Source organism: Rhinopithecus bieti, unplaced genomic scaffold, assembly GCF_001698545.2.
Source record: "Rhinopithecus bieti isolate Rb0 unplaced genomic scaffold, ASM169854v2 scaffold_19010, whole genome shotgun sequence".
NCBI classification, from domain to species: domain Eukaryota; kingdom Metazoa; phylum Chordata; class Mammalia; order Primates; family Cercopithecidae; genus Rhinopithecus; species Rhinopithecus bieti.
The window spans coordinates 3,598-16,307 of record NW_016849602.1 but is presented as its reverse complement, the minus strand read 5'-3'; the positions used below and the strand labels follow the sequence as shown (position 1 = coordinate 16,307).

General features: G+C 58.4%; 1 pseudogene; it reads left to right on the top strand.

The window, feature by feature from the left end:
• The first annotated feature begins 465 nt into the window (after positions 1-465).
• On the top strand, positions 466-10,816 carry LOC108525205 (A disintegrin and metalloproteinase with thrombospondin motifs 7-like; annotated as a pseudogene).
• The last annotated feature ends 1,894 nt before the right edge of the window (positions 10,817-12,710 follow it).

Genomic DNA, 12,710 nt, shown 5'->3' with positions numbered 1-12,710 from the left:
TGGAGTAAAGAGTAATTGCTACAAACTGATGATTAATGATATTCATACATAGTCATATCTATTATCTATATCTAGTATAACTATTGTTATTATATATATTTTGTTATACTGGAACAGCTCATGCCCTCAATCTCTTGCCTCGGCACCTGGGTGACTTACCACCCACACTTTGTGGTTCAGGAGGCCTTGAGGGAAGGGCCCTGGCAGTGTGTACAGAGGCCTGGGATTGGGGTTGGGGTTGTTTAGCCAGCTGGAGTGCCCAGGAGGTGAGATGAGAGAGGCTGGGAGGGCCTCTGCTGCTGGCTGTGGGTGGAGGATTGGCTGAGCAGAGAGGGGAGGCTAGAGTTTCCTACAGTTGTAGGACTCTGTGCCCCTTCCCACCTCTCCTCCTCTCCTGGCCCCACCAAGGCTTCTCCAATGGGTCTTCCAGGCTGCGCCCCCTCCATCCTCCCGTCCCATCTCTAGCGCGGCCCCGGGCACCCCACACCACCACATGGCCTGTGCCTGGATGACCCTCCTGCCAAGGACATCATCAACTTCTCCTCAGTGCCACCTGGCATCCTCTATGATGTGAGCCACCAGTGCCGCCTCTAGTACGGAGCCTACTCTGCCTTCTGTGAGGACATGGATGTGAGTGGGGCGGGTGTGGGTGTGGGGGTGTGGGGACCCAGCAGGAGGGCTCAGGGGACAATTCTCACCAGCCCATGGATGCCAGCCTGGGAGTAACCTCACCTGGCCTGGGCTGCGCTCCCGAGTGATACTGTGAGACATCAAGTGACCTGTGGGAGAGGCCAGGGATGGGTGGCCACAGACCCAGCTCTGAATTCTGGGTCAACCATGGACAAACTGTGACACTTTGGGCAAGTCCCTTAGCCTCTCTGGAGCTGGCTCATAAGAGGGAAAAGGGACCCCAGTGGGGAGGGTCTATTTATCCCGGAGAAGATTGCCTGAAGTGATCTTCTAACGGGAGTGTTTCCAGAGGAGGGGCTGGGCCGGGAGAGGTGGGGACAGCTGGGGATCGCTCTGAGCAGCGCGGCCCCGGGCACCCCACACCACCACATGGTCCGAGGAGGAAAGTGGGAGCAGACACACAAGAAGGGACCTCTGGGGGTCTGAGGGCTCCTGCCATGTGAAGGGGTGCCCAGGGGACCCTTGGGGACAGGGAGGGGGCAGGGTGGGTGGTGACGCTGGGAGGGGGTGAGGGTATGGCCCATGCCCTCCTCCTTGCAGAATGTCTGCCACACACTCTGGTGCTCTGTGGGGACCACCTGTCACTCCAAGCTGGATGCAGCCGTGGACAGCACCCAGTGTGGGGCAAATAAGGTAAGGGATGTTCCCAGTCCCAGCGGTGGGTGTGTGAGATGCCAGACCTGCTGTAACCAGGCCCTGGGGTCAGCCCCGGCTCACAGTCTTGCTTGTGCTCCTAGCAGAGCCCCGCACTCTCTGCAGCCCAAGGCCCCATCTGCAAAGTGGAGGCATTGGGGCCAGGGCTTGATTCCATGATTCCCCAGGGTGTCTTCAGCTGAGTCAGCATGCAGGGTGTTTTACTCCCTGCTCAGCTCCTCCCTGTGGTCTGAGTCACAGATGATTGTGATGATTGTAAAGGGGCCTCTCTCACCTTCCATCCTTCCCCTCTGTGCCTTTCTCAGCCTTCCTACCCACCTTGTTCTCACTAGGGTGAGGATTACTGATAGGCTGGGGGGTGGGGTGGCTCTACCTCCATCTGTCTCGGTAGTGGTGTCTCAATGAGGAGTGCATGTCTGTGGGCTGTGGGTCCAAGGCCATGGATGATGGCTGATCTGGCTGGAGTGCCTGGTCCATCTGCTCCCGGAGCTGTGGTGTGGGCGTACAGAGCGCCGAGCAGCAGTGCACACAGCCTACGTGAGTGTGGGGCCCAGGGTGCCCTGCGCAATGGGACAGAGGGACCCAAGCAGTCAGCCGATTGCAGGAGCTTGGCTCTGTCCCAGCCCCTGGCTCTGAGAAATGTCCTCATAATGGTCAGTCCGAGTGTCCAGGCCACCTTGAGTCGCTTTCAAGCAATGTTCTGGGGCTGACAGGGTCCCCACTGCTGACCTCTTTCCAGAGAGGGGACACTGAAATCCAGAGATTGGAGAGACTCATCAGAGGCCACATGGCAAAGCAGCTGCTGGCTGGAAGGAGGCAGGAGAGGGCAGTAGGGAAGAGCATGGGTTCCAGACCTTAGATGGCTCCAGGTTCGAATCCCATCTTCATCCTTTCTCTGGGCCTCATTTTCCCCACCTATATAACAGCAGTGTCCATCCAGTAAAGTTGTAGTCAAGGGCAAATGCAGTTTTGCAGGCCAAGCCCTCAGTCTTGCAGCTTGTCTATAGGGGCACTCAGCAGGAGGGGCTTGGTGGCCTCAGAGACATAACAAGAGTCTGAGATGAGACTGGGGTCAGCTGGGAGGATGGGCCAGCACTGAAGGGATGGCCTGAGGTGTGTGACTTCACCTCTCTGGGCCTCTGTTTCCCATCTAAATGGGGTGGTGTGAAGATCTGCTGAGACATAGAGGCCAGTGGTACCATAGACCTGAGGTACTACCCGGCTAATCTTCACTTCAGGAGGCCACCCGGAGCAGGCATGGTGTTCACAGCCAGCCCCACCCAGGGCCCTGTGCTTATCTAAGACTGGCCTGTGGCCCTCCCTGCCTCTTGACCTCCAGGTCTGAGCTGGGTGGGGCCAGAAACCCTGGCCTAGATGCGGAGGGTTTCAGGAGCTGTGCTTGGTCAGACCTCTCAGCTGGCTGAGGCCCTGGGTGCTTTCTTTAGACCCGGGCTGGGGTACTGCCACCAGGAGGGAGGCTGAGGATTCAAGGGCTTGTTAGGATGCCGGTATCATGGGCTGGAGACTCGGAGCAGTCCCTCCAGTCAGTGCCAGTCATGCCTGCAACTTGTCCCAGCTTTTCAACAGCCCTCTGCAGAGGCAGCCCCAACCTCACTTTATACAGGAGGAAACTGAGGCCCAGAGGCTGGCTGAAGACTTGCCCATGGTCACACAGCAGGTTGGGGCAGAGCTCAGGCTTCCTGCTGCCACCTCCCCACAGGTCCTTACAAACAGGGAGGGTGTGTCTGGGCCAGAAGGTGGGCAGCCCAAGGGAGGGAAGTATTGTGCACAAAGCTGGGCGGCAGGGATCTCGGGGTGTGTGTGCAGGAGGAAGCTGCTTGCTCTGGGCTGTGGCCAGGCAGTAGCATTCACCAGGCCCTGGGGCCCACCCCGCTCATCCCCACAGACCCAAATATAAAGGCAGATACTGTGTGGGTGAGCGGAAGCACTTCCACCTCTGCAAGCTGCAGGCCTGCCCTGCTGGCCGCCCCTCCTTCCGCCACGTCCAGTGCAGCCACTTTGACGCTACTCTCTACGAGGGCCAGCTGCACACATGGGTGCCCGTGGTAAATGACGGTGAGTGCTGCCTCCCATGGAGACACTGAGGCTCAGAGGGCTGCGGGTGTGTGGGTCCAAGGTTACCCTATGATGCAAGCAGGAGGCCCAGTCTCCACCCCAAGCCTGGGCCACTCCCACTGTCCCCTGGGGCTGCTGCTCACCCCTAGCTCCCCAGTCTACGACCTTGCAGATAGCTACCAGTCCAGCCGGAGCCTCCAGCATGTTGGTGCTGCTTGGGAGCCTCTAGCCTGCTATGGATATGTGTCACAGAGTGGTCTTCCTGGTGGCCTCCACACTCCTGCCCCAGCTGTTGCTGATGGCTCTTCTACTTGGGCCTCCAGTGAACCCCTGCGAGCTGCACTGCTGGTCCTCAAATAAGTACTTTGCCAAGAAGTTGTGGGATGCTGTGGTAGATGGCACCCCCTGCTACCAGGTCCAGGCCAGCCAGTACCTCTGCATCAATGGCATCTGCAAGGTGTGCCTGGTTATGAAGAGGCTCTCCCAGCACTGGCTGCCCTCAGCCCCACTGGCGGGCCCCAGGTTCTCTCCTGGGTCCCTCCTGGTCCTCTTCAGGCCACCCTCCCCATGCTCTACCATTGGATTTCCCAGCCCCCACCCTCTATGATCTCTAAGGCAAAGCCCCTGCCACACCTCCTGGCACTGGGGACCCCTCCCAGTCAGGCCTCACTTCCCTGCATCTCCTTGGATGCCTGCACCAGCACCACCCCAAACAGGAAACTGGAGCCCAGGCAGTGACTTGACCTCTTGCTGGCTGGCTGACCCCAGGCAGTGGTTTGCTCCCTGATAGAAGGGGTTAAATGAGGTGGCACAGGTGACATGAAGGGCTCTGAGCCCCAAAGAGTAGTACTCAGTATTTGGTAACAATTTCTATTCTTATTTTTAATAACAATGATGGCCTCTCCTCTTTGCCCATGTCCCTAGCCACCTACTTGTCCCTGCTTCTTGCCCTCTAAGCCACTGGTGTATCAAGGCCTGGGCTCCGAGGAGGACCAGCAGGGAGGTGCCAACCCCCAATGCCTTCCCTGCATGCGCTGGTCAGGAGTGCATCAGATCCCCTGCCTGCCCGCGGCCTTTGCAGAACTCTTCCCTTCTCTTGTCTCATGTGATGCTCATGACATGCCTTTAAGGGAGGGGTGGATCTCCCCATCTCACATCTGAGGAAACTGAGGCTCAGGGAGGTAAAGAAGCTCACCTGAGTCGGAGGCACAGCTGGGGTGGGGCAGGGCCAGAGAGAGGCCTCCCGACCCCCACTCCCAGCTTTCTCCTCCTGACCCTGGCTGGCCCCCAGGACTGGGACCACAGAGGGCTGACCACCAGCACCAGGGGCCTCCCCTCCTTGTGTGTTGCAGAACGTGGGCTGTGACTTCAAGATTGACTCCAGTGCTATGGAGAATCGCTGTGGCATGTGTCACAGCAATGACTCCACCTGCCACACTGTGAGTGGGACCTTTGAGGAGGCCGAGCACCTGGGTATGGGGTGGGACTGCTATTGGGGAGGGGTGTGCTCTTCACCTGGTGGCCCCTTCCCCATCTCCCCTGGGCCCCTGTCCTTCGTCTTGTGGTCCCCAACCAGCCTACAGATGGCTAAGCAGGGAAGCCTTGCTGGGGTAGAATTCTTGCAGGAGTCAGGGGACCCCTGGCCCACATGCAGAGACCTGTCCCCATGGGGAGTCCTCCCGTCCCAGAGACCCCAGGCAGGGCCAGCTCGGCTTGCGTGTGGCCCCTGGGCCTTTCAAAGAATGGTAGTCTCCTCCTGAAGCTTCTGAGATGCCTGACTCCGTGCCTTCACCTCTGGTCTGTTTTGCACACGTTGCTCAAGTACTAACTGTGTGCTAGGTGATGGGGACATGCAGGTGAAGTGCTCAGTCCTGCAAGGGGACAGAACCTTCTGGTGTGACCAGTGCAGTAGAAGAGGCCCAGAGGGCTGTGGGAGCACCAAGGAAGAAGGTCCTGGCCTGGGGAAGTCAGGGAAGGTTTCCTGTAGGAGGTGGAAGTTGAGCTGAATCATAAAACTCAGAAGAGATGGAAGGGGACTTCCAAATGGAGGAAAGAGCTTGCGCCAGAGCCTGGAGGCAAGAAGGGAAGGCAGGACCAGCTATGGGGCCTTGAGCACCAGGCTGAGAAGCTTAGACTTCATCCCGGAGAGCAGTGCACTGTGTTGGATAAAGCACTGGCCCTGGAGGCTGCTCATATCCCAGCAGGACGCTCATGCATGTTACTATCCCTGTCTGCCTCACTCTGCTCATCTGTAAAATGGGGATAACAATAGCACCTAGGAAGGGCTGTTACTCATGAGCTTACACATGTGAAGTGCTGAGAGTAGTGCCTGGCATGTGATGGAAGTGAATGAATAAAAGCAGGCCGCATGGGGATGAGGAGGTGTCCCAGGAGAAAGGCCTGAGCACTTTGTTTTTTTCAGAAAGAGAATGCCAGCCGGCCTTTAGTGTAAGGGATGGATCCAGCCTTGTGATGAGACCAGCTTAGGTCCCCAAGTGAGGGGTGATGGGGCATGGCCACGGGGTCAGGATTTGTGGCACCTCTGCGAGGTTTTGGTGGTCTATGACAGATCTGAGCAATTTGGGGAGCTCAGACTTTAAAGCTAATGGTGAAATCTTTGGCATCAGCAGGTGGAGGCAAGTGGGGAGAGACATGAGGGAAGTTGGTGGGGATAAGCAACCTTTTCACCCTGGGCACAACCTACCCACAACCCTTGGCTGACAGAGTATGTGGATGTGGGGCTGATCCCAGCCGGCGCACGCGAGATCTATATCCAGGAGGTGGCCGAGGCTGCCAGCTTCCTGGCACTGCAGAGCGAGAACCCAGAGAAGTACTTCTTCAGTGATGGCTAGACTATCCAGTGGAACGGGGACTACGAGGTGGCAGGGATCACCTTCACATATGCACGCAGGGGCAACTGGGAGAACCTCACATCCTCGGGTCCCACCAACGAGCCTGTCTGGATCCAGGGGCCTGCCTCCCAAGGCCCAGGCGGGGGGAGCAGAGGCGGAGTCCTCAGGCCCAACACCCCTCATGGCAGGTCTCGTCCTGGAGGAGTGAGCCCTGGGTCAGTCACAGAGCTTGGCTCTGAGCGAGGCCCTCCTGCTGTGGCCTCTACCTCGATTTTCTCATCTTTAAAATGGCCCAGTCATGTAGCTGCAGTTCACAGAGGTGGCTGGGGTCGGCTCCTTTAGGACTGGGTGGATGGAGAAGACACCTCGTGCTCACAGGCTCCTGCCTGCCCACCCAGCTGCTGTTCCAGGAGAGCAACCCCAGGGTGCGCTACGAGTACACCATCCACAGGGAAGCAGGCGGCCATGGCGAGGTCCTGCCACCCGAGTTCTCCTGGCACTATGGGCCCTGGACCAAGTGCACAGTCACCTGCGGCAGAGGTGAGAAGTGGGGCAGGCACAGCCCCGCCAGCAGGGGCTTCATCTCTGGACAGGGATGCTGGCTTCAGCTTCTAGCTCACTGCTGGGCCACCACGGGTTTGGAAGTTGGCTTCTCTGAGCCTCAGTTCCCCATCTGTGAAATGAGGCTGGCAACTGCCCCATGTCCCAGGCCCACTGGGAGGGTAAATGGATGAGGCAGGTGGGTGCTGGCTCGCGGCGCGTGCTCAGTGTGATGACAAAACGTGCTCATTATGATGACAGAACGAAAATGGAGAACTGGACAGATACCTTCCAAAGCTAGGAAACCCATGTTATCTAATACAGCTGTATTTTATTTTATTTTATTTTATTAATTTTATTTTATTTATTTTATTTTATTTTATTATATTATTTATTTCACTTGAGATGGAGTCTCACTCTGCCACCCAGACTGGAGTGCAATGGTGCCATCTTGGCTCCACCTCCCAGGTTCCAGTGATTCTCCTGCCTCAACCTCTTGAGTAGCTGGGATTTACAGGCATGTGCAACCATGCCCGGCTAATTTTCATTATTAGTAGAGATGGGGTTTCACCATGTTGGCCAGGGTGGTCTCGAACTCCTGACCTCAGGTGATTCGTCCACCTCGGCTTCCCATAGTGCTGGGATTACAGGCGTGAACCACTGCGCCTGGCCTAACACAGGTGTCTTTAATTGGATAAACGTGAAAACCAACACATATATTTGCAGCACTAGACATTCGGGGAATTGTCTTTCAGCAAATTGGCTGCTTCGCAGGTGGACTACTTGGGAGTGTCTGCAGAGGCAAGTGCCCCATGGTGGCTGGAACAGACAAGGATTCTTTGTCTCAGGCAGGAAGTCCCAGGTGCACAGTCCAAGCTGGCAGGATCTGGAGCTGACTGGCCCTCAGCCACACCATCCTTGCTACAGCAGCCTCCCCTCACTCCTCTTGTCACAGATGGTGTCCTCCCTTTCAGGGCTCTTATCCTGTACTGGGCAGGAAGAAGGAGAGGGGAAAGGGCTGACTCCCAGCGAGGGACTTGTGCCTTTTCTCCCCAGCCAGGACTGTGTCCCAAACCCCCCTAGTTGCAAGGGAGCGGCAGTGGGTTGTGTTTTCAGCAGGTCTCATTGCTTCTTGAACTAAATCAGAATCTGTTGGTGAGGAAAGAGGGGACGGGTGTGGAACTGGCAGCTCAGGGGAGGGATAACTTACAGTCTGGACCACAGGGTGGGGTGGAGCCAAGAAGGCAGAGCCACCTGCAGAGGGGTCCTGTGGCTGGGCCTCAACAGGCAGTATGGGAGTAAGTGTCTGAGGTGAGAAGCGTGGCCATGCAAAGGCCCCAGGATGGGCAGTGGCGGCAAGTGTGAAGGACAGGAACAGTGCCAAGGTTGGTGTAGGGGTGGAGAACAGGGGCTGCCCCTTGTTGCCCAGTTTCTTTTCCAGATATTCTCTGAGCCATTGGGAAGGGTGTGGACGGTGGGACGGCCTTGACGCCATAACTGGGTTTGCATGCTAGGAGCAGATGGCATGGATCGAGCTATTAGGATGTGCGGGGCACGGGCCGAGCCTGCACATGCAAGAACACACGCAGTCCTCTCTCCAGGGCTTGGAGGAGGCAGGATTGTTGCTCCCACTTCCCAGAGGAGGATGCTGAGGTTCAGAGAGGCCAAATGAGCTGCCCAGGCATCTCAGCTAGGAAGCAGAGGGTCTGGGCACCCAACCCACTAAACCTCCACACTCTGCCACCCGTCCAGGGGCAGTCAGAGGGGAGGCTACATAGGAGAGGGTGTGAGTGAGGACAGCAAGGAGGCGATGGTGGAGGTCTGCCTTCATCCTGACATGGGGAGTAAGGCGCTGGGAGAGTCTAGCAGAAAGGGTGTCTTTGGGTCTTGGGCGGTGGGCACCTGGGTGCCAGTCCCAGGCTAAGCCCCATGGCCCCTAGGTGTGCAGAGGCAGAATGGATACTGCTCGGAGCAGCAAGCAGGGCCCGTGGACGAGGAGAACTGTGCCCCCCTGGGCCAACCCGATGACTGCCAGAGGAAGTGCAGTAGCAGCCCTGCCTTGCCAGGTGAGCCCGCCTCCACTCCGCCACCAACTCCCCACCCCAGGCATCCTGGGTCTGCCACAGGCCCCTACATCTGGGTCCCCAGGGGCCCTGGGGAGGAGCAGAGGGAGCCAGGCTTTCATTCTTTTCCCACGGCTGAAGCACCAGCCCCAGTCCCCGTCACCCCAGCCTGGGCCAGCCTGGACACCTGTGGTCCTCCTCTTTGGGCCCCTGGATGTGGAAATAGGCCTCAGGTCACACTAAGTTTCCCTGAGGGGAGGGTGGCAGGAGCAGAGGGGCTGTGCCATGTCACTAGGCTTTGAGGGCAGGACACTTACCTGGGCTTGGAGCTCTGGAGAATCATCCACTGGCCTCAGCCCCAGCTCTGCCCAAACCCTGAGGGCCTGGAAGCCCAGCCTGGCCTTCCCTGCTGGTGAGCCTGCTGATGCCACTCATCTGATGCCACAGTGATGCCCACCCATGTGCCCTCGCCAGGTGACGGGCAGGTGGGTGGCAGCTGTGCTCCAGCTCCTGTGGGCCTGGGGCCTCTCCTGCCGGGCCATGCTCTGCATCCGCAGCATGGGGCTGGATGAGCAGAGCGCCCTGGAGCCGCCCGCCTGTGAACACCTTCCCTGGACCCCTACTGAAACCCATTGAAACTGCCATGTGCCCTGTCCAGCCACCTGGGCTGTGGGGAACTGGTCTCAGGTGAGTGTGGGATGGGAGGGGGCCCGCCTCCAGCTCCACCCTTGGTCTTTGGCTACAGGTAGGCAGACAGCCTTCCTGGAGCCCTCGTGGGTAGGAGGGAGCCTGGGCATTCCAGGGTCCAGCCCCTGACTCTAAAGCCTCAGGGATCAGGAAGCCCCTAGCAACCATGTCCACAGCCATGGCCTTGAGCTGGGCAGGACCAGAGAGGGCTGTCTGGGGTCTCTGCCACTCTGACATAGGGCAGTGGACAGGTTACCCAGCCATGCCCCAGCATCCCCTGGCAGCCTGCCTCCCAGCCTAAGCCCCTCTCCCTGGCTTCCCTTACAGTGCTCAGTGACATGTGAGGAGGGCACTCAGCACTGAAATGTCCTCTGCACCAGTGATACTGGTGTCCCCTGTAATGAGGCCCAGCAGCCAGCCAGCGAAGTCACCTGCTCTCTGCCACACTGTCGGTGGCCCCTGAAGGCTCAAGACAGCTGCTCCTCCAGCCATGAGCTCTTCAGTGAGGCTGACTTCATCCTGCGCCACCTGGCCCCAGGCCATTCACCTGCCTCATCACTGAAGCCAGCCACCATGGGCAACGCCATTGAGGAAGAGGCCCTAGAGCTGGACACGCAGGGGCCCGTGTTTGTGGATAACTTCTACTATGACTACAATTTCATCAACTTCCACAAGGATCTGTCCTATGGGCCCTTTGAGGAGCCCGATCTAGACCTGGAGGGGACAGATGATCAGACTCCCCGACCAGACAGCCTTCCTGGTGTGCCTTCCATGTGTAGCCCTGTGCCTGCCACAGAGCCTCCTGCAGCCAAGGAGGAGGGGCACCAGGATCTTGGTCCCCTAGCCCTTGACTCAGCCACGCTGGCTGCTCCCTACCCCCACCCTCAGAGCAGACCCCTGGGAACCCTTTGATCAATTTCCTGCCTGAGGAAGATGTCCCCAGGGGTGCCCCAGATCTTGAGTTCCTCAGCCTGCCCTGCAGGTGTGAAGTTTGAGGCAGGAATGATGAGCTTGGGGGGATAAGGGGGCCCAGCAAAGGCCAGCGGCAGAAGCGGGTGGAGGAAGGGCCTCAGATGGGCAGGACAGCTTCTGCCGGGCCTGTTTGGAACTCAAGGGTTCAGAAATCTCAGATTTGGGCCCTGAGCTGTGTCCTGGAGTCAGCTGGGCCAGCATTTGAGTCTTTGTCCCACTGGCTGCTGAGTGACTCTGGGCAGTTTTCTTTGCTTTGCTGGGACACTGTTTTCTCATCTGCAAAACTGGGACAGCTTGGGAGAGGAGGGTTGGGAGGATTAAATGAAGGAACTCAATGAAGCACAGGGCCAGGCACAGCATGACACTGGCACAGACTCAGTTTAGGGTTTTCAGACCCGCACCTAATAACAACGAAGCCTGATGGGCTGGGCCTCGGCTGTGAAACCTTTCTCCTCCCCTCCTGCCCATGGGCTGCTGCAGGTCCTCTGCCCTGTCCCTCAGGCACAGTGTTGTCTTGCCCATATCTCTGCCCACTGCTGCATCAGGGTTCCATCCCGGGGCCCCTGCCCAGGCCTCTCAGGTGTGTCCCATGTGAGGGGCTCACTGCCCTGCAGCCCCATGGGCTGTCCCACTGTTCTCATGCCCCTCCCCTCTGCAGGAGCCGATTCCACAAGTGAGAGTGGGGTTCCAGCACCAAGTGGGCTCTAGGAGTGGGACCAGGTCCTCCAGGAGGCACCGAGGGGGTGGCTGGGAGCAAGGGCAGGCCTGTCAGGCACAGGGATGGTTTCTCAGAGGCCCCCACTGCTAGGGCTGGCCCGGGAGACACACATTCCTTCCCTGTGTTCCACAGTGCTCAGCTCCCTGTGGCGGTGGTGTCCAGTGGCGCCTGGTCAAGTGTGTCAACACCCAGATGGGGCTGCCCGAGGAAGACAGTGACCAGTGTGGCCACGAGGCCTGGCCTGAGAGCTCCCAGCCGTGTGGCACTGAGGATTGTGAGCCTGTCGAGCATCACCATGAGTCCCCTGACTCCAGGCTCTCTGCTGAAGTGAGGTGGGGTGGGGAGGGTGATGGGGAAATGGGGTCATCAAACCATTGCATCCACGGCACCGGCTGGCTCCATCTGTAGTCTGGGCTCAGTAGCCATGTGGCCACTGAAAATCCTGATGCCACAGGATGCCATGCCAGAGGCTGTGCTGTGCTGGGAGTCAGTCAATGGGATTCCCAGTCACACAACATCCCGCTGGCAGCTGTCTGACCTCGGGGGAGTAGAGGGAGTGGCCCTGGCCCCTGATTTGCTGTGTGAACCTGGGTAAGCTCTTTCCCCTCTGGGTCTCAGTCTTCCCATAGTGAGACGAGGGATGTCCCTGAGGCTGTGTGAAAACTGGGCCTGGGTGAATCCCTGTCCCCAGCCCTGGCCTGTCTGTTCTCCAGCCAGAGGACTGCCTAGAGTGAGCAATGGAACCGCAGGAAGGGCCTCCCTTCCAGGGTCCTGATAATCCAAGTGGTTGGGGGTTTCCTGGAGAGCTGGGTCCTGGTGGAAGGGCCTGAGCTAGAGGTGGTTCTGGATACCCCACCACTCTCCCCACCTCCAACACACACACACACACACACACACACACACACATGCACCCACCCACACACACACACTCACACACTTGCTTCCTGAGTCCCAGCCGCTCTCAGCAGTGCTGATGGCAGGAAACAGGGTGGCCCTGGAGTCTCACCTAGGCTCCCCTCACCAGCTGAGTGGCTTTGGGCTCCATTTCCCTCTCAGGGCCTTCATGTGCTGAATAAAGGGGCCACAAAGCCCCATCCTTCCATAAATGAGGTCTGGGCATGAAGGGCCCAGCACTGTGTAGGCTCAGGAAAGGCGACTTTTTCCTCTCCCTGAAAGCCACTGTCATCCCTAATTACAAGGTCAGGGAGAGGGCCTGGGACCCCCCTGCCAATCTAAGGAATCCAGAAGCTGTGGTGTGAGGAGCTGCGGTCCCTGTGCTATTGGCTTTCTGCTCTCTGCCCCTAGGACAGAGGCCTCAGTCAGGGCACTCAAGCTGGCATTCGGGGCCCCCTGCAATCTCGCCAGTCTGCCTTCTCCCCTTGTCCAATGCAGACTTCTCTACCTGTGCTGGCTCCTGGGCAGTCCTTATTCGGGCTCAGAGTGGCCCCTGCCATACCT